We start from the raw sequence: 24873 nt of genomic DNA, 5'->3' as shown, positions 1-24873 counted from the left end.
CGGCGTGCAAGAAAGTATTAAGTTGAAGATATTGGACTTATCTGTGACAGTTTCGCAAAGAAAGAGGACGTATGTGCCTCGGATGGACATTATATAGGCACAATCTCTATGGTTAGAGAGTACAGTGTGTTCATGGGATTTGTAGTTTATGATGTGTTTAATAAAAAAGATTGTTTTTTATTGGCTGCTGTAATAAAGCAAAGAAAATAAGAAGCATAATCCTCGCCTCCGTTGTCCTTAATAGAATTGAAAATTCTTGTCACGAATGTTCGCACATTTTTAATTTTATGGAGCAACGAATATCTTTAGGTAGACATATATCAGGCGTGCAACACCCATTGGGCTCACGGGGCTTCAGCCTCCTCCCCCCCCCCCTGTGTGTCAGCCCGCACCCGAGTACTTAACATTTCTTTAAAAGACCATTTACTTGTAAATTAGGCTTTTGTTGTGTTTCCACCCCTTCTTACAGCCACTCTGTCTATAATAATAATCCACATTTGTATAGCGCACAATCACCCGTTAGGGTCTCTAGGCGCTGGGGGGCCGTCGGGAAGATTAAGCGAGCTATTGCCCAGAGTCACATGGTGCTGGGCTAACCTGCCGCCAGAGCCGGGGATCGAACCGTGATCCCCAGATTCCAGCGTCAGTCGCCCTGGCCGCGGCGCCACACACCTCTATGGTTGGAAGAATTAGCCCCCCCCCCCCCCCCCCCCCGAAATTTGGCTCTAGTTGCCCGCCGGTCATATATGGAAAAAGTGACACTCGCCAAATGAAGATAGGTTGAAGAAGGTATGTTAAAATAACCACCGGTATGTTATAATCACCGCGATACATCAGACAAGGAAACTTGTGAAGCAGAAGGATATTGCTTGCTTGATAATGCCCAAGCAACTGCACCTGACTCGTGGGGCTTTCTGTCACACGCTTTGTTTTCCTTCTAGCGAAAGTCAATGTTTAACAGGGCAACTGCGCCACCGATCACCGGTGACAATGTGACACACACTAGTGCACCATAAAAACAACAGCGTGGAACGACGGTGACGGCTACGCGCTGGACAATCACTTCCGGGAAGGGAAAGGTATGTTTTCCCCTACGCAGCAGCGGCGCTTTCTTCCGCATGTTGAGAGGAGGCGGGCCATTATATTCTAGCCAATCGCCGAATTAACAGGGCAATACAGCCACCCGATTGCCTTAAATTCCCTTCAATCATTGTGTCGAAGCAAAACAGGCAATCGGAATTTAAGGTCCTCTGGAGGGTGGCGGGAGGTAAGACCCTGGCGCGGTATCCTCTAGCGTCATTTGGGAGTGTTAGCGTGGATGTGGCGGGTTTACTGCTTGCATGCTGATGACTTGTTCTCCAAACCTGTAACTTACATGACGCTAGGACGAGGGTCGGCTATCGTTGCGGGATGTTCAGATAAATGGTAGAAGCAGCAGGGTATGTGCACGACTTCCGCAGTCACTCCTGCATAAGGCCAGGTTATCACTGCTTTGTGGATGGACATGCGATACAGAGGGTCAGAATAGAAGAGGTACTTGAGTAGGACGAGGTAATATCGCGTATTATTTAACCCCACCACGTTCGGATGGCACTATTTATTCAAATAATTTCTGTTAGCCAGTGTGCATGTGTGCGTTTAGGTGGTTCATTAAACGACACACCGACTACAAGTTCTAGAATACACCGTACTCGAAAAGGAAAGCACAACATTGTAGCCAAGGAGACTAGATATGGAGCGAGAAGACGACATGAATCGTACCTTTCATCCTGTTGTCTGCAATGACTGATGTCAGACGTTTAACGGGGTAATCTCGTTAAAGTGGCTTGACAAAGAACACCTTTTGAAGGGTGACCGGTTTCAAAAGATTGTCGGAAGACCTTTTGTTTGTCGGAGGTGAATACAAGTGCAAGAGCGACACCAGTCGAATGAGGGTAAATTGAAGGTTATGCTGGGGGTATGGAAGGGATTGATATAAGGTTAAAAAGACTGGGAAAAGTTGTCACTGCAGCATGCACATAGAAATAGCAAAATGCGACTGGTGGCCTATTCGATTTACTTACAGGGCACACGTCTTAAACAAGCATTGGCATAGCCAAAAGGTCTCGCCTTTGGGGCCTTATAAGTGTTTAGCCATGCAACACTTGATGTTGTTGCACCAAGGATATTGTGCAGGATACCTAAACACTTATAAGGTCCCAAAGGCGAGACCTATTGGGTATGCCAATCCTTGTTATTTTTACACCACACTCAGCTACTCCATTGTTCTCTTCCCCCCCACTGGTCAGGTGGCTCATTACTGCTTACTTAACCCGTCCACCTGTGCTCGCTTCATTGTGGACTCCCTTTGTTTTTGTCATTGCAGTAACCATTTCCTCTCTTTTTTATTTTTGTTCTTTTTGCTGATGTAAACAGCATCAGGAAAAAAGTATTGGCAAACCAAACAGGGCTGCCTTGGCACTCTGTAGATGTGTGATGAAGCCTCGTGTGGGGATTAGTAGGAAAATCAGCTATTTTGCAGCTGACCAGATCATACGCCCTTAGAAATATAGTAATTTCCGAAGTGTGACATAATGAACATGTGTATATGAGCTGCTACGCAATAAAACATAAATAGATTCAAGAAACCATGAACTATTAACTATGATCGTTTATATTTCAAGCTCCTCCGGTTGATATTATTGAAAACCTTTGAAGCCAAAAGCAATTATTTGTGATCCGGTTATGAGTTTATTATGTTCGCGCTCTGAAGAGGTCTCTGGGATGCATGATTGCTATAATAACCAAATATACATGTAAAAGGCTTCTATTCTGTTTTGTCTTTTTTTTAAGAACTAAAGTTAGGCGTATGTTTTTCACATGGGAATGTCTGACTGGCATCAAGTACAAACATTTAAACAAACATAGTAATTAGTACTTACTTTTAAAACCTTCCATTTTAAACATGGTGTGTATATTTTTTTGTTTTCTAGGTAATGATTTACTGTTACTGTGTTTATTTCTGGTTCGTATTTTTTTCACCACAAGGCAAAAATCACCATCATCCTCTCTGAGATATTTGCACCCCATTAAACAATGATAGCGTAAATGTTGGGCAGTCCCCTCTAAAGTTAAGAGCTGCAAAATGACCCCTTTCTGAACCGTTATCAGAGTTAAAGGTTTGCAGCCATGAGGTTACAGAACAACCCGCAAGAAGGCCATATTGCACATCTATGTAAAGCTGCAGAAGCATGCATTGATAGCACGTGTGAAGAACCTTTGTGGTGGGTCATAGGGTGACCCAAGGATCAACAAACGGGGACCGATCCACTATAACAAGCATTTACAAAATCAATAGATCTTGGTTTAATTTGCCAACGCATTTGAAGGCAGGCTTGCTTAACGAGAAACCGCTCTTTGTGCAGGATCTCTGTGCAAACTACCTCCACTTGGATTTCGAGGTCGGTGCTCTATGTTTTATTCTTCATGCTGGAGGTGCCAGGCAGCAGATTACACTATGATGCAGGATGCAGCACTATTCAGAGGTGTGTGCACAGGAAAAGAGAGAAAGCAGTTGGGGTGGCAGAAGGAAAGGGGGAGATAGCCGATACTGGAATGACTGAAGGAAAGAGGGGTATCGGAACAGAAGGGTGTCACAGACCCGGAGGCAGGTGCAGCTGAATGAGAGGGTAAAGTTGCAGATAGAGAGGCTATAGGGGGGCAGCTGACAGAAACCAGAAGTGGGGCGGCTGACAAGCAAGGCAGGGAAGCGGCAGACAGAAGTGAGGCGGTGAGCCAGCCGTCTAGCACCATCGATGCTGGTGACGGAACAACTCCGTCACCAGCCACGGACGCGCTGTGCTGGTGACGGAGAGATTCCGTCACAGCCCTGCCGCCACGACTGCACGGCGCGTTCTATTGAGCGGGCGGGGCCGTGACGGAACCACTCCGTCACAAGCACAGCGCGCCTGAGGCTCGTGACAGAGTGGTTCCGTCACGAGCATGGCGGCGCCGTGCGGCCCCCCTAGCGCTGCGGCGGAATTACCGCCGCAGCCAAGGGGCTAGTGAAGTAGGGGGCAGCGCACTGAAGTGAGGGAGGACGGCTCACAGAAGCGAGGTAGATTGATGGCACATATTCATGCAAACAGATCAACAGACACAATCACACAATAGGGCGGTGAAAAGGGCACGTGGATGAGCCAGGAGGAGGTTGAGAGATGGGAGAGAAGGGGAGACAAGACAGGGAGAGTGAAGGAGGGAGGCAGGGAGTGACTCGGAGAGGGGCTATGAATCAGAGATGAATTAGAGAAAGTATAACGCAAAGGATAAGGAAGAGCTGTTTTCCAATAAAAACCGTCGCATGCGCCAAGTTCCTTTCTGTTGTTCTCAGAAAAGCATCTCAAGGTCATCTGGAACTGACTAAAATATGCCTTGGCAGAGGGAACACATTCGTAGGCTTAGACCTTTGTCAGACTACTCAGGCATGGTGTCTCAGTAATCTAAATCAATCAATCAATCAATCAATCCAGGTATTTGTAAAGCATGCTACTTACCCGTGAGGGTCTCAAGGCGCTGAGGGGTGGGGGTGCTGCTACTGTTCGAAAAGCCAGGTCTTGAGGAGTCTTCTGAAGGCGAGTAGGTCTTGGGTCTGCCGTAAGTGGGTGGGGATGGTGTTCCAAGTCTTGGCGGCGAGGTAGGAGAAGGATCTGCCGCCATATGTCACACGTTGGATGCGGGAGACAGAGGCGAGAGCAAGGCTGGCGGAGCGGAGCTGGCGGGTGGGGGTGTGGAAGCTGAGTTTGCTGTTCAGGTAGGCTGGTCCGGCGTTGTGGAGTGCTTTGTGTGCGTGGGTGAGGAGCTTGAAGGTGATTCTCTTGTCGACGGGGAGCCAGTGTAGGTCTCTCAGGTGGGGGGGTGATGTGGTGGGGGACGTTGACGATCAGTCGGGCGGAGGCGCTTTGGATGCGTTGTAGTCGTTGTAGATGTTTGGCTGGGATTCCTGCGTAGAGTGCGTTGCCATAGTCCAATCTGCTGCTGACGAGGGCCTGTGTCACCGTTCTTCTTGTTTCGGTTGGGATCCACTTGTAGATCCTACAGAGCATGCGGAGGGTGTTGTAGCAGGAGGAGGAGACGGTGTTGACCTGCTCGGACATGGAGAGGGAGGAGTCAAGGATGAATCCTAGGTTGCGAGCATGGTCGGTGGGTGTTGGAGCTATTCCCAGTGTGGTCGGCCACCAGGAGTCGGCCCAGGCTGAGGGGGTGGGTCCGAGGATGAGGACCTCCGTGTTGGCAGAGTTCAGCTTCAGACGGTTGCTCCTCATCCAGTCAGCGATGGCCTTCATTCCCTCGTGGAGGTTGGTTTTGGTGGTGTGTGGGTCCTTGGTGAGGGAGAGGATGAGCCGGATGTCGTCGGCGTAGGAGATGATGTTGAGGTTGTGGTGGCGGGCCACTTGTGCGAGGGGGGCCATGTAGATGTTGAACAGGGTCGGGCTGAGGGATGAGCCCTGGGGGATGCCGCAGATGATGTCGGTGGCTTCGGATCGGAAGGGTGGGAGGCGGACGTTCTGGGTTCTGCCGGAGAGGAAGGACGTGGTCTAGTTGAGGGCCTTCTCTTGGATTCCGACTTCTAGGAGGCATGTCTTTAGATTGCGATGGCAGACCGTGTCGAAGGCGGCCGCCAGGTCCAGGAGGATGAGGGCTGATGTTTCGCCATTGTCTAGTTGGCGCCTGATGTCGTCTGTGGCGGCGATGACCAGCATTGGCTCCTAATTGCTATTAAGTTTGATTTCGCAACCCTCCCACTTTCCACTCGGCATCATAGAGTAAGCTGCCTACCAAAGGCCAGTATCTGCCCCTATGATGACCTTCAGGGGTCTGTGATCAGGAAACCTGGGGATTAGGGAGACATGCCTTGGTTCTGTCACAAGGGCTTCCACACAGTGCTACCACCACAACTAGAGAGGGCTCTCATGCTGATTTTCCTTTGCTCTGCAGCGCACCCCGATGGCAGGAAGCGCTATAAATGTTACCTAGACAAGGAAAGTCCTATTTCGTTGCACCTCATTTCCAATCAAACTAATTACAGACTCCGGCCTGTTCATCTTCGCACTGGACTCCCAGGCTTGTGATTGCATGGCTACAACAGTAATTGCATCCCACAAGAAACCAGAAACACTAGTGGCTAGTATTGGAGTGTTATGGGGTGAAATTCTCGAAGGGGCCAGGCCATCCTTCAAACCTTCTGGGAGCGATTAAATAAGTACTGTTGACATTACAAAATGACCAGCTCTTACAGTCCTGAGATGGCCACTTGCACGTGTTACTGTTTCCACACGAGATGTGTCCAGTCGATAAATGAAGCGCAGGTAGGAAAAGAAAATGTTCGTTGATGAACGGAAAAAGAGAAGCGCTACATGGTCACAGAATGATTTGGCAACAAAAAGTGTCTATAGTCCAGTGTCTGTATGTACAGCTGGGGGTAGTATTGCCAACTTTTAAGGGCACGAGGGTCTGTAACCATCCTTTAAAATCACGCCACTGCTTTTATTTACTAGGCAAGTTTGGACATCATATGTCAACCGTTGTATGAAAATGGCTAATGAATTGTTACAGTGAAAAAAAACATCACCACAGAACAGATCACTTTTCATCTATTTTATAAAGAAAGGAAAAACACTCTAGAAACGCAAACATGAACGCCATGATAATGCAACTTTTTAAAGCCACTTTTTCAGCACAATCAAGCTAAAGCCCAATAAATTAGTTTTAAGTTCTAACGTAAACACACAATTTTATTAATTCTAATTTTGCGCTCTTACTTTTGACTGTGAAAAACAATGTCAGAACATGTGAACAGGCAGGAGCTATGAAGAATTAGTCCACTTAAAGAACACAAGTGCCTTACTTTTGTAACGCAAACCTAACTCATACTTCATTGCTAGGATTTACTGTTTAACTCAAATAGTCTATAATGATTCAGGCCATAATCGCACTTACCTATGTCCCACCAATTCACTGTCTTTAGACAGAAACAAACCCAGAAATAATCACAGTCCACAAAATAAACATATTTTTTATTATATTTTTATTGTTTTTCTTGACAGCGTACAAATAAAACACATAACATTCAAAGCAATTAGAGCAATTCGCTGTTTCGTTTGATATACATAAATTACGTAAAAGGCGTTTTGAACATGGTTATTGGGTGGCTGATTGAGATGTCCCAATGGGCTAGCCATCCTTATGGCTTGGTTGCAAAGGACCCCTTAATTTCCGTCCTGTGTCTAATTTTAAACATATAACACATACATATAACATATATTTGTTTGGCGGCTGGTTGAGGATCGACCCTCAAGCACTGTGGATGGATACCGCTATCTAGCTGTCTAGGGTGGTTTGTATGGGTCTAGGAAGTTATCTAGTGATGACCACATCTCTCTGTTAGGCTTTCTCCATGGTGTGTGCCTTAGTGCAGTGCTGTCAGCACCTCTTAAGTACGTTACCCAGTTTAGCCACCCCTTGAAAATTGCCTTGGTGGTATCTTTCCACTTTGCTAGCACTGTCTTTGTTGCACTAGTTAGGAGGAAGTCGAGAAGGTTTCTGTCTTGTTTTGAGGTAATGTCTGTGTTGCAGTGGTTAAAGTGCCGAACTCTTGTTTGAGGGTGCAGCCTAGAGCCTTGTTAATAAAGTCGAACACCTTCTCCCAAAATTTCTTGACCTTGCTGCAATAGAAGATTAGGTGGGCTAGGTCCCCTATTTCTTTCTTGCAGTTCCAGCATTGAGACTACCTCAGCGAAAGATCTCACAACAAACCTACCTCACAAAGAAGAAAGCACAGTGCTACCTCATATAGAGACTACCCTTCGAAAAATTCTAAAACAAATCTACCTCCGAGATATCCACTGTTCTACAGAACGATATATCCTTTATATGCTAGTCCAAGAAGTAGGTGTGTTTCTTTATCCCGGGGTCAAGATGGGGCGGGAGGGATCTTGCTGTCGCACGCCCACAGTACGAAGCAGCAGTGAGAGGGGGAAGGGAGGGAGAGGGAGGGATGGAAGGGGGAAAAAGTAGAGGGGAGGGGGGACGTTCGTCCTGTTAATTACGTATGTCTTGTCCGTCATGTATGCTTTGTCCGAGTCTTCGTCGTAGCCAACACAAACACACTAGATAGATCGTCCTTAACATTGAAAGCACCAAATCCTAAGGATACAGCTAGCTCACAGCACAGCAGTGCCAGAGAAAGGGTACCCATGGCCATACCAGGCCTAGCCTACTGTTGTACTAAAAATGACACAGTCTAATAACAAGACATTGTCGACAGACCTTAAGATCATCTCCCTCAACGTTAAAGGTCTCAATCACCCTATCAAGAGGAAAAAGACACTAGACTACTTAGCCAAGACCAAAGGAGACATTATCTTGCTGCAAGAAACCAAACTCTCCGCAGATGAAGCAGACAAACTCAGAGCCAGGTGGATAGGTCAGGTTGCCTGCTCACCAGCAGTGGGCAAAAAAAGAGGGGTCATTACTCTGACCAGTAGCAAATCTAACATAACCATCTAGAATGTGCAACAGGATAACGATGGCAGATTATTGATCACGCAGATGAAAAGAGGAGAGGAGACAATACTCTTGACAAACATCTATGCACCCAACACCGACGACACCCCATTCTGGGAGGGAGTAACTAAAGAACTAGAATCCTGCAGTTCAAACAACATGACGGTTGTAGCGGGCGACTTCAATATGGCGCTAGACCAAACCCTACAGAGGCAATCAAAAACCAGAGCATGTACCCCGACTTCACACAAGACGCTAACAAACCTATGCAACAGATTCAACCTAGTAGACCCGTGGCATCTTCAGCACCCCAACACCAGAGACTACACCTTCTACTCGTACCCACATAACTCATACAGCAGAATAGACTACATTCTCATCTCAGGAACCCACTCACACCTAATTTAACACACAGGCATCGCTGCCAGAACAATATCGGACCACGCCTGCCTCAGCATTCACCTCACAGGGAGGACATAACCCGTAGATGGCGACTCAACCTCACAACCTTAGCCAAACAAGAAGACAAAGATACAATCCAAAAAGCCATAGCTGACTACATCAAAGACAATGACACACCTGACATGAACCCCAAAACCCTGTGGGAGGCCCTCAAAGCAACTATCAGAGGCGTACTAATAGAAATCAAAGCCAGAAGGGATAGAGAGGCGAAAGCTCAACTATCACCGCTGGAAAAAGATATCAAAAGGCTAGAAACACAACACATCAGAGACACAACAAATCAACATATACTGACAGAACTCACAAAGAGAAAATATGAATTCAACAGAATCCTTAGCGAACGTGCAGGGTTATGGATAAAAAAATACAAAGAAATCAACCTATGCGAAGCAAACAAGGCAGGGAAGACCCTAGCGTCATACCTCAAGCACAACACATCACATCAATCACAGACACTAACAGCAAAACACAAAATATTTTTTGATTGAAATTTTTTTATAGTTATACTTTCGGAGGATGTGCCCCTCACCCGTGTCTTTTTAAAAGACACAACTTGATTTTTTTTCCAACAGGAAGCCCCAAAAGCCCCGAACATAGCACCAAACATAACAAACCACTACAGATGGGCCGGTTCTACAGCTGCAGACTTCAACTTTGTAGCATTTATTTCGAACATTAGAGCAAGTAGTGAAGCTAAAAAGAGAGTGGGCACACTTCACAAAGCCTCTGGCGCCGCAGCAAGCTCCGCTCGAACTTAGCATTTTCGGCTGTGCCCAAAACTCATGCAGATGTGCTTGCAAAACATTTAATCAGCAGGCACAGCCCCGGAGCCCGTCTCAGATTTGTCTCTGTAATCTCTGCCTAGGCGCCAATTAGATATCCTTCGATGTTCCTGGGTAATTACAGTGTTAATTGTTCAAACTGTCTTACATTGTGCATCTGCTTTGGGGTGAGAATTCGGGTGCAATCAATACCAGAGCGGTTCCTTTTGTTTACTTCAATTGGGTTGAAATGCGCGTCTAAAAATAGTGCACGGTCCCCTTTCAACTCGACTGTTTTTGTGTGTGTGTGTGTTTTGTGAGGGAAACATTTTAAGCGTTTGTGTGTGTTTGTTTTGCGAGGGAAATATTGTAAGCAGTTAGCACAGGGGCAATGACACGGTAAAGTGAAAGCGAAGTGAAAGTAATGGCGAGCGATGCGGGGGAAGAGATAAAAGAGGCAGATGGCGGCTGCGCGCGTGCAGGCGAGCTTCAGGCCAGGAAAAGCTTGTGGGTAGCACTTTGAAAAACCCCCCTTACTAAAAGTCGAGCAAGCAGCACATGCGCGGCTCTAGGCTCGACCTAAAAAGAAGCGGGGGTCTAACCATGTTAAACAGTGTGCAAGGGTCATCACGCTTGTGACATCGCATGTGGTATCACATGCTGTGACATCAGATCTTAAGACATCACACATAAGTTTAGTAGGTCCATAATGAGTACATTTAAGGACATATCCAGATTTAACAAATTAGATTTTGTGTCTGGGTTGTGTATTCCTATGCTTCAATGGTGTATTGAGCCAGATTCTCCCGAGCTTTGTTTCTGTGAATTGCCGTACTCTGAGAAAGTTTGATTAAATGATGGGAAATAGTCTATTTTTAAATGCAATTTTAATACTTTTCCAAAAGTCATACATTTTGCACCGGCATTTCAAATATTCTTGGCATGCATATGGTCTCCTCCTATTTTCTAAGATATAGAATAGTATCACCCTTAGCTCTGCACCCTTCACCTCCATATACTTTCTTTCATTTCCCTACTGTGCCCCTTTCCCAATAGATTCTCAACAGGACGGAAAACCTACTTAATGGGGGCTAAATGGAAAATTTTAAATGCAAATTTTACAATCTCGGTTTGTACATATTAGAGCTGTCAGTTCATTGTTTATTGCATCTGGTTTAAAACTCCAGTTAAATTCAGATATGTATTGAAGCTCCGATGGACGAGAGTGCTCCTGCGATGTCAGACACTGCCCTTATAATCCCATTTCATCCCTGCAGGGAATGCAGAGTTGACCCCTTCCACTGCCTGGGGGCCACCTTCCTGTGGTGTATCCGATCCGCACAGCCTCTCGCTGTGACTGCGACCTTGACGGGAGCTACGGCAGCGCAGGGCAGACAGGGTGCTGGAGTCTGCCTCCTTTGCCTGCCTGCCTGTGTCGGAGGGGCGTTCGTTACAAATCTGGTATACCGGGAGCTCCTTTACCCCACTATTTTTTCCTCCTTAAAAGGTACCAAGATCCTGGCCCTATTGCTGCTGTCCGGCAGCTCTGAGCCGGGTGCCGAACACTGGATTGACTGGGACTGTGGGGGAAGACTCCATCTAGGTGACCTAAGGAGCGGACAGTGGCACCTGCTGGCCTGGGAGCACTGTGGAGATTGAACTAGTGTCACGCACCTCTCCTGCACCTCATGACCTCCTCCCAGTCTCATTGGCCTATACCTAGCCCTGACAAGGTCTTCTAAGTTTGCTGAATAACTGGTGCGCCTGACCTACTCCTGCCTTTTAATTGGACACTAACTGTACAGTATTGGGTTCGCCCTTCTACCCAGCATCCACTTCAGGGTGACCGGATTGGTTATAGTTATGATGGGTAAGGGCAATCCACAACAGGAAAGGCTTCTCTTTGATTCTAAGACTCCTCTCTACAGGGACTCCTCCACCATTATCTCTGAACCCCTACCAGGCTACAGGGACGATATACCCCCTGATTCCAATTCCACGGCAGCTGTTTTTCATGAACTTTGCTCCGGTTAGCAATCCATTGATGCCAAGATCTTTTCCATGCCACTTGCCTTATGGTGCACATGGACAGGCAAACTGTACTGATTGACAGTGCAGAACCGCAGAAATTGGACCTCAAGTATGACCACACTGACTACAACGAGAGTAGCCAAGCCAAAACAGGTTTTGTCCATTGATGGGAAAATTGAGGACCTAGAAGCACACTCTTAGCGCAACAATATCTACATTATGGGTATTGTGGAATCCACCAACACTGGTCGTATGGCACCCTATGTTGATCCCTTGCGTGTATAAATTTTGAAATTCCAGAACTTTTCGTGTGCATTCTTGGTGAAGAGGGTGCCCATGTTGCTTGGAATTCGCCCCTCTCCTGGGGTTCTCCCTAGACCCATTATTGCAAGTCTCCTACATTTTTTAGGACTGTGACACTGTTCTCCGACTGGCCCAAGGTATAGTCTCACTCATCCCAGACTTCACAGAAGCTGTTCAGGCGGCCTGACACAAATTTACTGAGGCATATTGGTTTTGTGACCTCGTCATAAAATATACAATGTTGTTCACTGCAAGACTGAATTTGAAATTCGATGGCAAGCTCCATTTCTTTCAGCAAGCTCCCGGGCCCTGACATTCTACAAATCACTTCCTGCCACCGTGTCTGTACCATCGTCTCCAGCGAGCCTGCCCGGGAGGAATCGCTCCAGTCCGATGCGATCTGACACTCCTGTTGGCTGATCAGATAGCCCCTCTGCCCTCTTCCCCTCCTCATTACCAATTAGTTTTTATTGTATCTCTGCACATGGCCATGTGGCTGGGATGGGACTATGATGATGCTATTTCTCCCCGACTCACTTCTCTGGTCAGAGCTACTGGTACTGAATTAGGATGCATGTGGGTGTGGCAGTATCTTATGCACACACACCTGTTATATTATGATTTCCTTTCTTATCTCTCCTACAAACTATGTCACACTTCATGGTGTGTATCACCCCTTGTTTACATTTGACTTCCCTATGGGAACTTTCGTTTGGAGATCCAGCTCTGGATGTCAGAAAGTTGGATCTAACGTCTACTGAACCGAAAGAAATACACAAATTATGTGATACAGCCTGAACAGTAAGCCACATAGGAAATGTAGCAGCAGTGCCTGAGGGGTTAATCTTCTTAGGTTTAATAAGTACCCATTGGTGGTACATTAAATGACATTCAATTAGTTCCTTATTGAACGATTGAAGACAGTACATGAATATATTTATTAAGATGTAAGTTCTCTCAACAAGTGTTCAGTTTATGAACCACTGAGTTTACTATCAAACATCTTTAGCAGGTTGCTGGCACTGAGAACTTTGCGAATTAGGTTTAATAAGTACCCATTGGTGGTACATTAAATGATATTCAATTAGTTCCTTATTGAGCGATTGAAGACAGTACATGAATATATTTATTAAGATGTAAGTTCTCTCAACAAGTGTTCAGTTTATGAACCACTGAGTTTACTATCAAACATCTTTAGCAGGTTGCTGGCACTGAGAACTTTGCGAATTATGCTACCTTTGGCATCCGTAATAGAGAACTGGATTTCACACCCAAGTAGCTATAGTTATAGTGCAGCTTTCTATTCAGATTAGACCAGCTGTACTCATTAAAGGACCAATGGGACACTTTTTTGTTGCTGCACGATAAAGTTAAATGCAAATTTACAAAGTGATTCTTTCGGGGAACCAATGTGTGTTTCTGAACTCTGGAACAAGGAATCCACTTCACGAGTTAAGCATTGATCACCTACAACACTCTATGTAAGAGAACAATATGTATTAACTCAAAAAAGGAGCTAATGGAATATTCTGAATGCAGTCAATATGAAGAGAGTAACCTCCTTATTTTGCCAGTAGGCAGTCCATATACATCAAGCTCCTAGAAATCCAATGTTGATGTTTCGACCTGTATGAGTATCAATTTATGGAACCCGATTTGCCATCCATACGAAGGCCCCACAAGTACTTCCACCCTCTATTTAGTGGTGTCGAGAGAGTATCCCTTTCTCTTGTCAGGATGAAGACCCGACATCCAAAAATGTCTTTCTATGAGTTAAAACATGTAGTTTATTTGTTGTATTTGTGACATCACTTTCACAAGCACTGCACCGTTTTTCAAATTGTGGAACACCCTTATGTGATGCATTGTTTGCTTTACATTGGCTAATACAGTTTGATTCTCTTACATAGAGTGTTGTGGGTGGCCAATGCATAACTCGTGAAGGCGATTACTTGTGTTCCCCTTTTTTCCAAGTTAAAAAACACAAATTGGTTCCCCCCAACAGAATCACTTTGTAAATTTATATGTAGTGATCCAGGTTCTGAGGGTTACCGAGCTTACCCACTGTAATTTAATTTTTTGCATGATGAACAGTTAGCACTCTGCTTTTTATGAGCAGTTGTATTACTGTTGATTTGAAAGTCAGGGCAGTCACTACTGAAGCATGTTCTGGCCATTGACTCAGGGTGTTTCTGAGAGGTAGCTATTATTTAACAAACTTATAAAGCGCAGCTGTCAACATTGCAGGCATCCTGGCGCTGATAAGGTCTGATGAGGCGGAAAGAGGAACACAAGGAGTGCGAGCTTCAGGCAGTTACCTTGGGGAATAACTAGGTTTTAATCATTTTTCTAAAAGGAAGGAGTTCAGTGATGTGTCCAATCTAAACCGGGAGAGTATTCCAAAGTATGGCGGCTGCCACTTCAAAGGATCTACCTCCAGCTCGGACCTTCCTGAATCTGGGGACCACTACCAGCTTAGCATCTGAAGATCGAAGTCGTCTGGTTGGAGAATACCAGGCAAAGTTTGATTGCAAAGGGGCTGGGCCAGATCCATGGAGAGCCCTGAAAACTATGCAGAGGGCCTTGAATTGTATCCTCTGTCTGATCGGCAGCCAGTGAAGTTTGCCCAGGGCAGACGGTCCATGAGATCTTCTCGGAAGCCCTAAGGCCAACTTGGCCGCCGCAGATTGGACCCTCGGGAGCCTGTCCAGCAAGAACCCAGGAGAGCCAAGCAGAAGGACATTACAATAGTCCAACCTGCTGAGGATGGTACACCTAACCACTTGGGCACGGGCATGGATAGGTAGGAGAGGCAAGACTTTCCTCAAGGAACGAAGAATGGCAAAGCAGCAGGCGGACGTCTTTTGCACGTGCGTCTCCATACTGAGCCTTTGATCCATCATGACCCCAAGATTGCGGACTGATTTCACCGGTCGTACTATGGACCCACTTTCCGGGGGCCAAAAGTTGTCTGGAAATGGCCGGGAGATCTTAGTTCCGGCGCTAAAGAGCACCTCCGTCTTCCCTGCATTAAATTGGAGGGAGTTGTCCTTTAGCCACCGAGACGTGACACGCAGGCAGTTATGGAACATCTCCAGAGATGTAGATTCCTCCCCTTCTAAGGAGAGGATCAGCTGCGTGTCGTCAGCATAGTTGACAATCCTGATATTAAAACTTTTAATCAGAGAGATCAACGGTCTGAGATACAGATTAAAAAGAATCGGGCTAATTGCCGAGCCCTGAGGTACCCCATGTGATATTAATGAAAAGGCTGACTGAAAAGGGGGCAAGGATACTGCCTGCTGCCTATCCTGCAGGAATGATTGGAACCACTGCAGCGCTGGTCCTCTCACTCCTGCCTCGGACAGCCGCCTAAGCAGGATCTTATGGTTCACCGTATCAAAGGCGGCAGACATATCAAGCAGGATCAAAAACGCTGCCTACCTTCTGTCTGCCCGCCTTTGAAGCTCGTCCATAGCGGTGATTAAAGCTGTTTCGGTACCGTGAGCAGGCCGGAAGCCGAATTGATCCTTGTCCAGTAGTTGTTGACATTCCAGGTGTTTAGACAGGGTGTTACTAACCAAACGCTCGACGATCTTAGCCGGGAAGGGTAACAGGGAAATGGGCCTAAAACTTTTCGAGCAGTCTGGGTCAAGGGAGGGCTTTTTTAGCAAAGGAGAGACTAATGCCCGTTTCCATTGAGCTGGGACAATACCAGTTGCCAGAGACTGGTTACATATAAGATGGAGTGATGGGAATAATTCTTCCTCGAATTCCTTCCAAATTTTAGGAGGTACAGGATCCAAAGGAGACCCAGAGGAAATCCCTCTGGCAAGCTTTGTAAAGGCCTCATATGTCAGGGGCGGGAACTCACATAAGAGATCTATTGTGGTCATGACAGGCCCAGTCGCCCAAGCCATGAGAGGCCCTGATCCTGTGTCAAAGGACGGAGTATGATCAGGAGTATTCAAGTCCTTAAGGATAAGGTCAATTTTATCCCTAAAGAATCCCGCAAGATTGTCACATAAATCTTGGGAAGGGACGATAGCATTTCTAGAGCACTCAGGATTAGTAACACTGTTAAGTATGTTAAAGATGCTCCTAGAGTTGTTGGTGGAATTGCAGATCACAGAAGCGTAGTGCTCTGCCTTAGATTTATTAATCTGACTCTTATAGATCAAGACCTTATTTTTCCACATCTCTTTAGAAGTTTCATTATAGTCCCGTCTCCATCTTCTCTCCGCTTGTTTACATTCCAGTTTTAGGTTTCTTAGATAATCATTAAACCAGGGAGCGGAGACTTTACCTTTGCAGCTACGTGTTTTTAGCGGAGCATGTGCATCAAGGATAGTTGTGATGCCACTGCAGAGAGAGGCGTAGTTGTCTTCGATTTGCTTATCCCCATTGAAAAACTGGTCAGTGTGGAAAACCCTGCCAGAGGAAAGCAGGCGTGCAAGAGCCCTCCAATCTCTGCACTTAAAATCCTTGGTCGTTGCAAGGCCCTTGTAGCGACCGCCGTTCATATGTATAAAAAATGTAACCAGTGAGTGGTCTGTCCACTCCATAGGTAAGGTTTCACCCATCATCACCAAGTCAGGGGCGGCAAACAGCAAATTTAAGAGGTGTCCAGCTTTATGAGTAGCCCCGATCACCAGCTGGTGAAAGCCGAAACTTTCGCAAGTTTGGAATAAGTTGCCAAGACCTGAGTCAAGGGCGCCGTTGCGCCAGAGATTAAAGTCCCCAAGGATGATCAACTTATGGTGGGAGGAGGCAATGTCGGTGAGGATAGTCAGCAAATCTTGTTGCTGTTGAAGGCTAAACGCCCCAGGCGGGCGATAGCAAACTACCCCCGTAACCGCCGTGCCCGAGTGGGCAAGAATGGATACGCCAAGAAGCTCAGTGCCCGCAATAGGGTCTAAAACCACAACCTTAATGCTACAGGCCGCACTGAAGATGACGCCTACCCCCCCACCTCTTCCACTCGATCTAGGAGAGTGAAGAAATTTAAACCCAGGAGGACAGGCAAATTCAGGGTCCACCGCACAATCAAGACGAGCCCAAGTCTCCGTCATGAAAAGAATGTCTAGTTCATGTGTTTCAATCAGGAGCTGGATCTCGGTGCTGTGCCTAGGTAAAGACCTCACATTCAAAAGGCCACATTTTAAAAGACCATTACTCAGAAAGTCGACTCGTGGAAGTGCCGTGTGTGACAAAGCAACTGTACCTTTGTCCGCAAAGTGCTCCCCAATAAGAAGAAGCGCCTCTCTTGAGTAAGGGGGGGCCAGGAGGCAGCTGTACAGGGTCGGGTAGACCGAAACAGGCAGCATAGCTGGCGCATGGCGCTACCTTGGCGCCGACGGTCTTGCCTTAGGCGCTCCCGCTGCGCTCGTCCGCTGCGCTTCCGAAAGGAGCACATGATTTATAGTTGCGGGATGACAAAAGGTAGGAGGGCGTGGCCTCAAGAAGGGGGCGTGGTCTCAAGTAGGGGGCGTGGTCTCAATGAACGCCGGAATGGCGGCAGCGCTGAACTCCGCTGCGCAGCCTGACCGAGATGAGACTAGTGCCCAGAACCAAACTGCCAGGAGGGGGGAGTGAGGTAGGTAGTACAACAGGCAATACGTGACTCTCAAATATTTAAAAGTAATAAAAAATGCATCAACCGGCGCTTGTACTCAGCGTCTTATGTATGCTCGGCGATGGGCGTGGCCTCAAGAAGGGGGGGTGGCCTCAATGAACGCCGGAATGGCGGCAGTGCTGAACTCCGCTGCGCAGCCTGACCGAGATGAGACTAGTGCCCAGAACCAAAGTGCCAGGAGGGGGAGTGTGGTAGGTAGTACAACAGGCAATACGTGACTCTCAAATATTTAAAAGTAATAAAACACACTCCCGGCTTCCGCCTCAGGAGAACTAAAAGGCATCCTAGAAGAAGGGACTAGGGCTTGAAGTCTATACAGCATGGATTTTACTGTTTTACAATACCCCATTCATCCAAATGTCCCAAATGGGTAACCTGAATTGTATAAGAAAGTAAGAGTTTAGGGGCATTGTCTGAGCGGCTAAGATGGCAGGCGCTCTTTATAGCTCTCTTGGACCTCCTCGTTCATCTTGAGGAATCCTCTTGCTGGATCGTTTAAAACGGAGTCTCTTCCAACCTGCACATCTATTTAGGTCTCTAAAGGTATCGGATGAGCAAATCCAGGTTGAAAGATGTTGCAGAACCTCTAAGTACAGGCCTGTATAGCGTGACCCAGTCAAAATGCTGACAGTGGCCCTGTTAGAATTGGGGGTCTCTGGTTGGCAGAGATAGGTACTCGTGACAAGCAGGGACCCTCTCCTCTAGTCAGGGCAAGGGTATTACTCTCTCAAAATAACCCCTGCTCACCCTCTAGGCGGCGTGGCGCGAGCAGTCAAGACTTATTTCAGAGGCGATGTAAGTTAAGCAGTTGTGACCACATACAGTAACCCAGTGACAACACTACAAATGGACACCACACAGGTTTTATATAAAAAATAAGTATACTTTATATAGAGTTATCACAAGACCAATAAACGACAAAAAGAATCCACAGTACTATTAAGTTTCAAGAGTTCAGGTTAAAAAGGCTGAATTCAAGGTTCTGTGAGAGTCGGTAGCCTTGTCCGGCTACAGCGTTTCTAAAAAAAGAACACAGAGTTTAACAAATCCAGCGGACCGCGGCGATCCGGGCCCACTCAAATGTCTATAGACTCAGTCACAGTACCTTTTTCTTGAGGCTGCCGGCACAGATGTGCGAGCCGGTTCCGGGGTTCGTCGCGGTGTAGAAAAAGAAAGCATTGCAGGTCACGGTGTCCTTCCAGTCGCGGTGCAGGCTACGGCTCGTTGACGTCATCGAGACTGAGTCGGTGAGCTCAGAGCTTGTGTTGTTCGAGGCGGACGTTGCTCGTTGCGGTGCTTCCAGCTTTACGGTGCGACGACAGAGCCGGAGTTTGGGAGCTGGTGTCGGTCAGTCCGGATAGCGGTGCGAGTCGGCCGGTGCGTCGCGAAGCGTGCGAGGCGGTGCCCAACTCTGGTGCAATCACAGGACTCAAAGTCAGCAGCAGTGACCGCGTCGTTCAGTTCGGTTCGGTGTAGCGAGGCATTGCACGTCGCAGTGTCCTTCCAGTCACGGTGCAGGCTACGGCTCGTTGACGGCGTCAGAACGGAGTCGGTGAGCGCAGAGCTTGCGTTGTTTGAGGTGGACGTTGCTTGGTGCGGTACCTACAGGACACCGGGCCGGTCGTGAGAGTCGGTCACAGCTCCCTGCCTCTGTAGCCACTTGTGTCTAGCAGCAATTCACAAAGGCTGTTGAAGTCCACTGGTCCTGGGACTTCGGTCAGGGGGCAAACTCTGTTCCAAGCCCTTGGAGATATCTGCACAAGTTGAAAGAAAAGTACAAAGTTTTTTCTCCTCTCTTTGGCAGTCAGGCAACCACTGCAGGCCCATCCCCAAGCAGCACTTCTGCTTGGGAATAGTCTCTCCTTAGTTTCTTCAGGTTCCTTCTCCTCAGCAGAGGTTTCGTCTTGTAAGTCCAGAAGTGATCTAATTTCATGGGATCAGGGTCCCAATACTTATACCCCTAAATCCTTTGTTCTCTGAGGGGAGAGGGGCCTGTGCCCAGTTCAAGCCAGTTCTGAAGTACTCTGTTTACCAGACCTCTCCTTTCCTTTCACCACGCAGGGCAGGCACATCAGATGCCCCACAGGAGGTGGAGCTAGCATTGTGGAAGGCAAGTACAGTCCAGGAGCACTTTGTTGACAGTTTTCCTTCTCTTCTTTCAGTGTGCAGGGCAGAGACATCAGACACACCACAGTGGGTGGAGCCAGCATTGTAGAGGGAAGGCCCAGCCCTATTCCGGTCCCAGGTGCAACTCCTCCCTGCCATCTAGATGTAGATCTCCCTATTCACCACCGGGCTGCCCCAGCCTGTCTCCTGGAATTCCCCAGCCCTGTCACACACAAACCCAGACAAGGAATACACAATCTCGCAGAGGCAGGCTCAAATGGTTAGGCAAGCAAATACCTACTTTCTAAAAGTGGTATTTGCAAACACATGTCCAGGCATACTAAACTCGAATTTCTACCATGTTCTCTGACTCTGCTAGGATTATAAACATGTAACAATCAAGCAGCCCATTCTGGCCTATGGAGAACAGGTAGCCTTGCAATAGTGAAAAATGAAAATAGCTGTAATTCACTATTAGGACATGCCACACACATCAGGGCTTGTCCTACCTTATACTTACAATGCACCCTGCCCTTGGGCCTACCCTAGGGGTGACTAATATGAAGAAAAGGGAAGGGTTAGGGACTAGCAAGTGGGTGCACTTGCCCAGTCAGCAAGACAGTACCAGACTGCACGCAGGCTCTGCAATGGCAGACCTTAGACACATTTTTACAAAGCTGCTTCTGTGGGTGGCAGAACCAGTGCTGCAAGCCCACTAGCAGCATTTGGTGAGATAGAGCAGGATGTCATCGGCATATAATGAGATCTTATCCACTCACTCCAACGTCCATCGCAATCCCCGGATCGACCGGTCCCACCTAACCCACGCCGCCAGCGGCTCCAATGCTAAGACAAACAGGAGTGGAGACCGGGGACACCCCTGCCTCGTGCCTCTGCCAAGGGGAAAGTCATCAGACTTATGATTATTTACCACTACTCTGGCGAGGGGGTCGGCATACAGGAGGCGCACCCAACCAATGAACTCCTGTCCAAAACCCATCTTTCCCAAGACTGCAAACAGGTAAGGCCACTCAACCCTATCAAAGGCCATAGTGGCATCGAGGGACACAAGCTCCGCTGGTTCTTGAATCGATGGGGACCTGCCCAACACTCCGTGTAGCCTACGTAAGTTAAGAGCGGTGTTTCGGTGTGGCATAAAGCCGGACTGGTCCGAATGTACAAGGGTGGTGATGATACATTTAAAAAAATATATTTTTTATTGAAAAATTCAAGACAGACCATACAACCATTTCTTATATTATACATTTGCAAGTTACATTTAGCATCGTGCTTAGGATCGCGGTCAAGATAACTGACATCTTAGACAATGTTTTCCCCATCCCTTTGCCATCGCAATTCCGATTCTACCACAGGCGATACACAAATCTCCCCACTATACGAAATCCACCGGGACCATTTCCTGTCCCACTTCTTCGGGCACCCCCTAGCTACATACACTTCCTTCTCAGCTACCATGCATTTGTCAAGCTCTTTCTGCCAGACCGCCACTACAGGTGGCTTCACTTCACCCCAGCCCCTCGCTATGTCTCTCTTGAGAATGTGAAGCCTAGCGTCACAAACTGCTGCTCCGTCTCATGAAGGTCTGTACCTTACCATATATTGAGCAAGCGTGGCGTCAAAGTGAGCGGTTTCCCTAGTGCAGATTGCATATGGGCCGTGGTTCTATCCCATTGTCTTCGCACCAGCGGGCAGTCCCATATCATATGAAAAAAGGTGGCCGACTGCCGGCAGCCCTTTAGACACAAGTCATCTGGTCGAGACCCGATTTTCGCTAGTGTTATCCCCGTCAGATATGAGCGATGTAAAATACGAAGTTGAATTAGTCGAAATCTAAGTGTGATCGCAACCCCTCTAGATGACATCAGCGTCTGTCTCCAATCCTCCTCATCAATCGGCCCAAGGTCCCCTTCCCAGCGTTCCTTTAGCTTCCCGAAGGAATCAGGCATATTATTATTGAGTTTCCTATAAGTCAAGGAGATCGCCTTGGAGTGCAACTGCCCATCCAGCAGTCGATCTTCAATCGGGGACGATTCAGGTATGTCTTCACAACTGGGTAGCACCGTCTGCAGCGCATGACGGATTTGAAGATATCTAAAGACCTCACCCGGTGCCAGCTGATCAGTCCCCTGCAGCTCCTCAAACCGGAGGATCTTACCCTTTTTGATCAAGTCATGAACTGTTGAAATACCAGTCATATCCCATCTATCGAATCCCGGGTGATGGCAAAGCATACCGAGCTTCTGTGAGTACCACAATGGCGTCGCTTTAGTAAGTACGCCTGTCCAGCCCAAACGGGAATTAACTAGCCTCCAGATCTGTATTGTATGCTGAGTGGGTCCTATATAATATTGTTTCCTTGTTTGAGAATATAGAGCCCCAAGATAAGTGGATCGATCCATATGGTATCTATCCAGAGCACACGCAGGGTCATCCGGCGGGGCATACCTCCATCTATTTACAGTCACCAATTGCAAAACCCAATAGTACAGCTGTATATCAGGTAGCGCGATGTCCCCATCATACCATCCTTTCATTAGTTTCTGAAGCGCAACTCTCGGGGCCTTACCATCCCAGAGTAATGTACGTAACTCTCCTTCCACTGCGACAAAGTAAGTATCTGGAACCCTATGCGGGCAGTTTTGGAGAACATACAGGAATCGTGGAAGGGCCAGCATCTTAAAAAAGAGCAGCTCGGCCCACCCGCGACAGTGGCAGTGACCTCCAATGCTTAACGTCAGCCCGTAGCCTTGCTAGCGGGAGTGCCAAATTGCGGCTGAAAAAGAGAGCCGGATCTGGCATGACGAAGATTCCCAAGTATTTAAAACTGTCTTCCGAGACCACCAGTGCACAATCTCTTGGGAGGCAGGGAATCTGTCCGTGGAGCACATATAGCACTGATTTACCCCAATTAATACCGTATCCTGAATACTTTCCGAAGTTCGTAAAAATATGAAGGACCGTATGTATGGATCTATATGGGTTTGTAAGATATAGCAATATACCGTCCGCATAAAGCGATGTTTTATCTTCGCACTCATGCATCCAACGCATACCCTTTGATAGTGCATCACGCCATACCCATGCTGCCAAGGGCTCTAGCATGAGAGAGAACAGCAGCGGCGACAGAGGGCAGCCTTGTCTGGTGCCTCTCCGTAAGGTGAACGGCCTGGACGTATAGTTGTTTACTCTGACCTGCCCCAGGATATCGGTGTATTGCAGCTGCACCCACCTGATAAATTTAGGGCCCAGCCCTGCTCTCGCCAGAACCTCAAAGGGTGGTGATGACTTTAACAAGTCGGGTCACCAGCAATTTCACCAGAACTTTAGGCTCCACGTTTAGTAACAAGATTGGCCTATAGGATTAACAGAGTGTTTTAGGTTTACCCGCCTTGTGGATGACTACAATATTGGCCACCCGCTGGTCATATGGGAGATGACCCTTCTTCTTACTCTCCTCAAACATTGACCGGACAAAGAGGGTCAATTTGTTAGCAGTTAATTTGTAAAGTTCCATAGGGATACCATTGGGGCCCGTAGCTTTTCTGGAGCGAACTCCTCTGATGGCCTGCGCCACTTTGTCGTCTGTGAATGGGGAGTCTAGGTATTCCCAATTGTCATCCGACAATACGGGTATCTGAATGTCCCTAATCATCTCTGAATTGTCTGTCTCTGAGTATATCCCTGAGGCAGTATATACTTTCCCAAAATATACCGAGAATTCTTCTGCCACGGCCTGTGGGTCCCTTATCATACTGGAGCTTGCCCCTTGCAACACTGGCACAAGCCGCGACGCCATCTCCCACCTCTCAAGCCAGGCTATTAGCTTGCCGGCGTGTTCATAGATCCTACTCTGTATCTCCTCATTTCGGCCCCTGGCCCTGTTTCCAGCGAGGCCTCTATAATCATCCTGACATAACTTTAATAGGTGGATATCTTCTGGGGCCGCTGTTAGCGACACTTCCGCCTCCAACCTCATCCCCTCCGCTTCTATTCTATCTAGGTCTGCGTCTCGCTGTTTCTTCCCAGCGATCATGGCCACTACCTCCCCACAAATTACTGTTTTAAACGCCTCCCACAGGGTCTGCGCCAAATCCACCGTACCAGTATTCTCCTGGAAGTATCGTCCCGTAATCTTGGAGACCTCTTTCTTAGTGGACGGATCCTTCAGATGTCACGCATTAATTGGGGCTACTCTCCCTACATACACAAGGCTGGTCTCCATCCGGAGCCAAATTGGGGAGTGGTCGGAGATTCCTCTTCCCAGGTGGCGCACCTCACGTATCATGTTGGCCTGTGCTGCCGGCAACAGTATATAGTCTAATCTAGAGAGGCTATGGTGCGCCGCGGGCACATGGGTGTAGTGCACTCCACTCGGGTTAATTATCCTCCACCCGTCCACAAGCCCCGTAGTCTCCAGGAAGTTGGAGAGCCATCTATGCGCCAGCCTCAACATACGGGCGCGGGTGTCTATCACGCTCCCCCTCCACCACTGCGTTGAAGTCTCCCCCTATCACAAGTAGACACAGCGGCAAGGTGAGAAAGATCGTGCCCAGGTCATGGAAAGTGTCTGTCTGAAGACCAGGTGGAACATAAACAGAAATGAGGTGATTACTGCTCCTTCCCACTGACCTGATATCCCTATATAGCGGCCTCGTATAGTCCACGTGGCCTGAACATTAAGGGGGAAGGACTTCCTAACCAAGATGCCAACTCCCCTGGATCCCGTAGTGAACCCAGCATGTGCAACCAGTTTATAACCCTCCCATGTAGGGCCATACAGCGGCTACCGATAAGATGAGTCTCCTGAAGTAGTACAACATCTGGGGAGTGACGTCTAATCATCTGGTTCACCATTCCTCTTTTAAGTTTGTCGCCCAAGCCGTTCACATTCCAACTGAGCACAGAAATACCCAATCCCTTTCTAACACAAGGCATTGATGCGGCATGGATGCACTACAATCATAGCTCTGCTCCTGATGTAAAAGAAAAGAAAAAAAGAAAATAACTATCAAT

At 47.6% G+C, this 24873-nt stretch overlaps 1 protein-coding gene across 1 annotated transcript in view; it reads left to right on the top strand.

Annotated features, from left to right (window-relative positions):
- Positions 1-1169: 1169 nt before the first annotated feature.
- TTPAL (alpha tocopherol transfer protein like) overlaps positions 1170-24873 on the top strand; it is a 60068-nt gene continuing 36364 nt past the window's right edge. Inside the window, exon 1 of the mRNA XM_078651939.1 lies at positions 1170-1267. The gene's annotated coding sequence lies outside the window, so the exon portion shown is untranslated. The remainder of the gene's footprint in view (positions 1268-24873) is intronic.

The sequence above is a fragment of the Lissotriton helveticus genome, chromosome 7 (assembly GCF_964261635.1).
Source record: "Lissotriton helveticus chromosome 7, aLisHel1.1, whole genome shotgun sequence".
Lineage (NCBI taxonomy): Eukaryota > Metazoa > Chordata > Amphibia > Caudata > Salamandridae > Lissotriton > Lissotriton helveticus.
The sequence above is the reverse complement of the archived record's forward strand: the minus strand, read 5'-3'. Positions and strand labels throughout refer to the sequence as shown.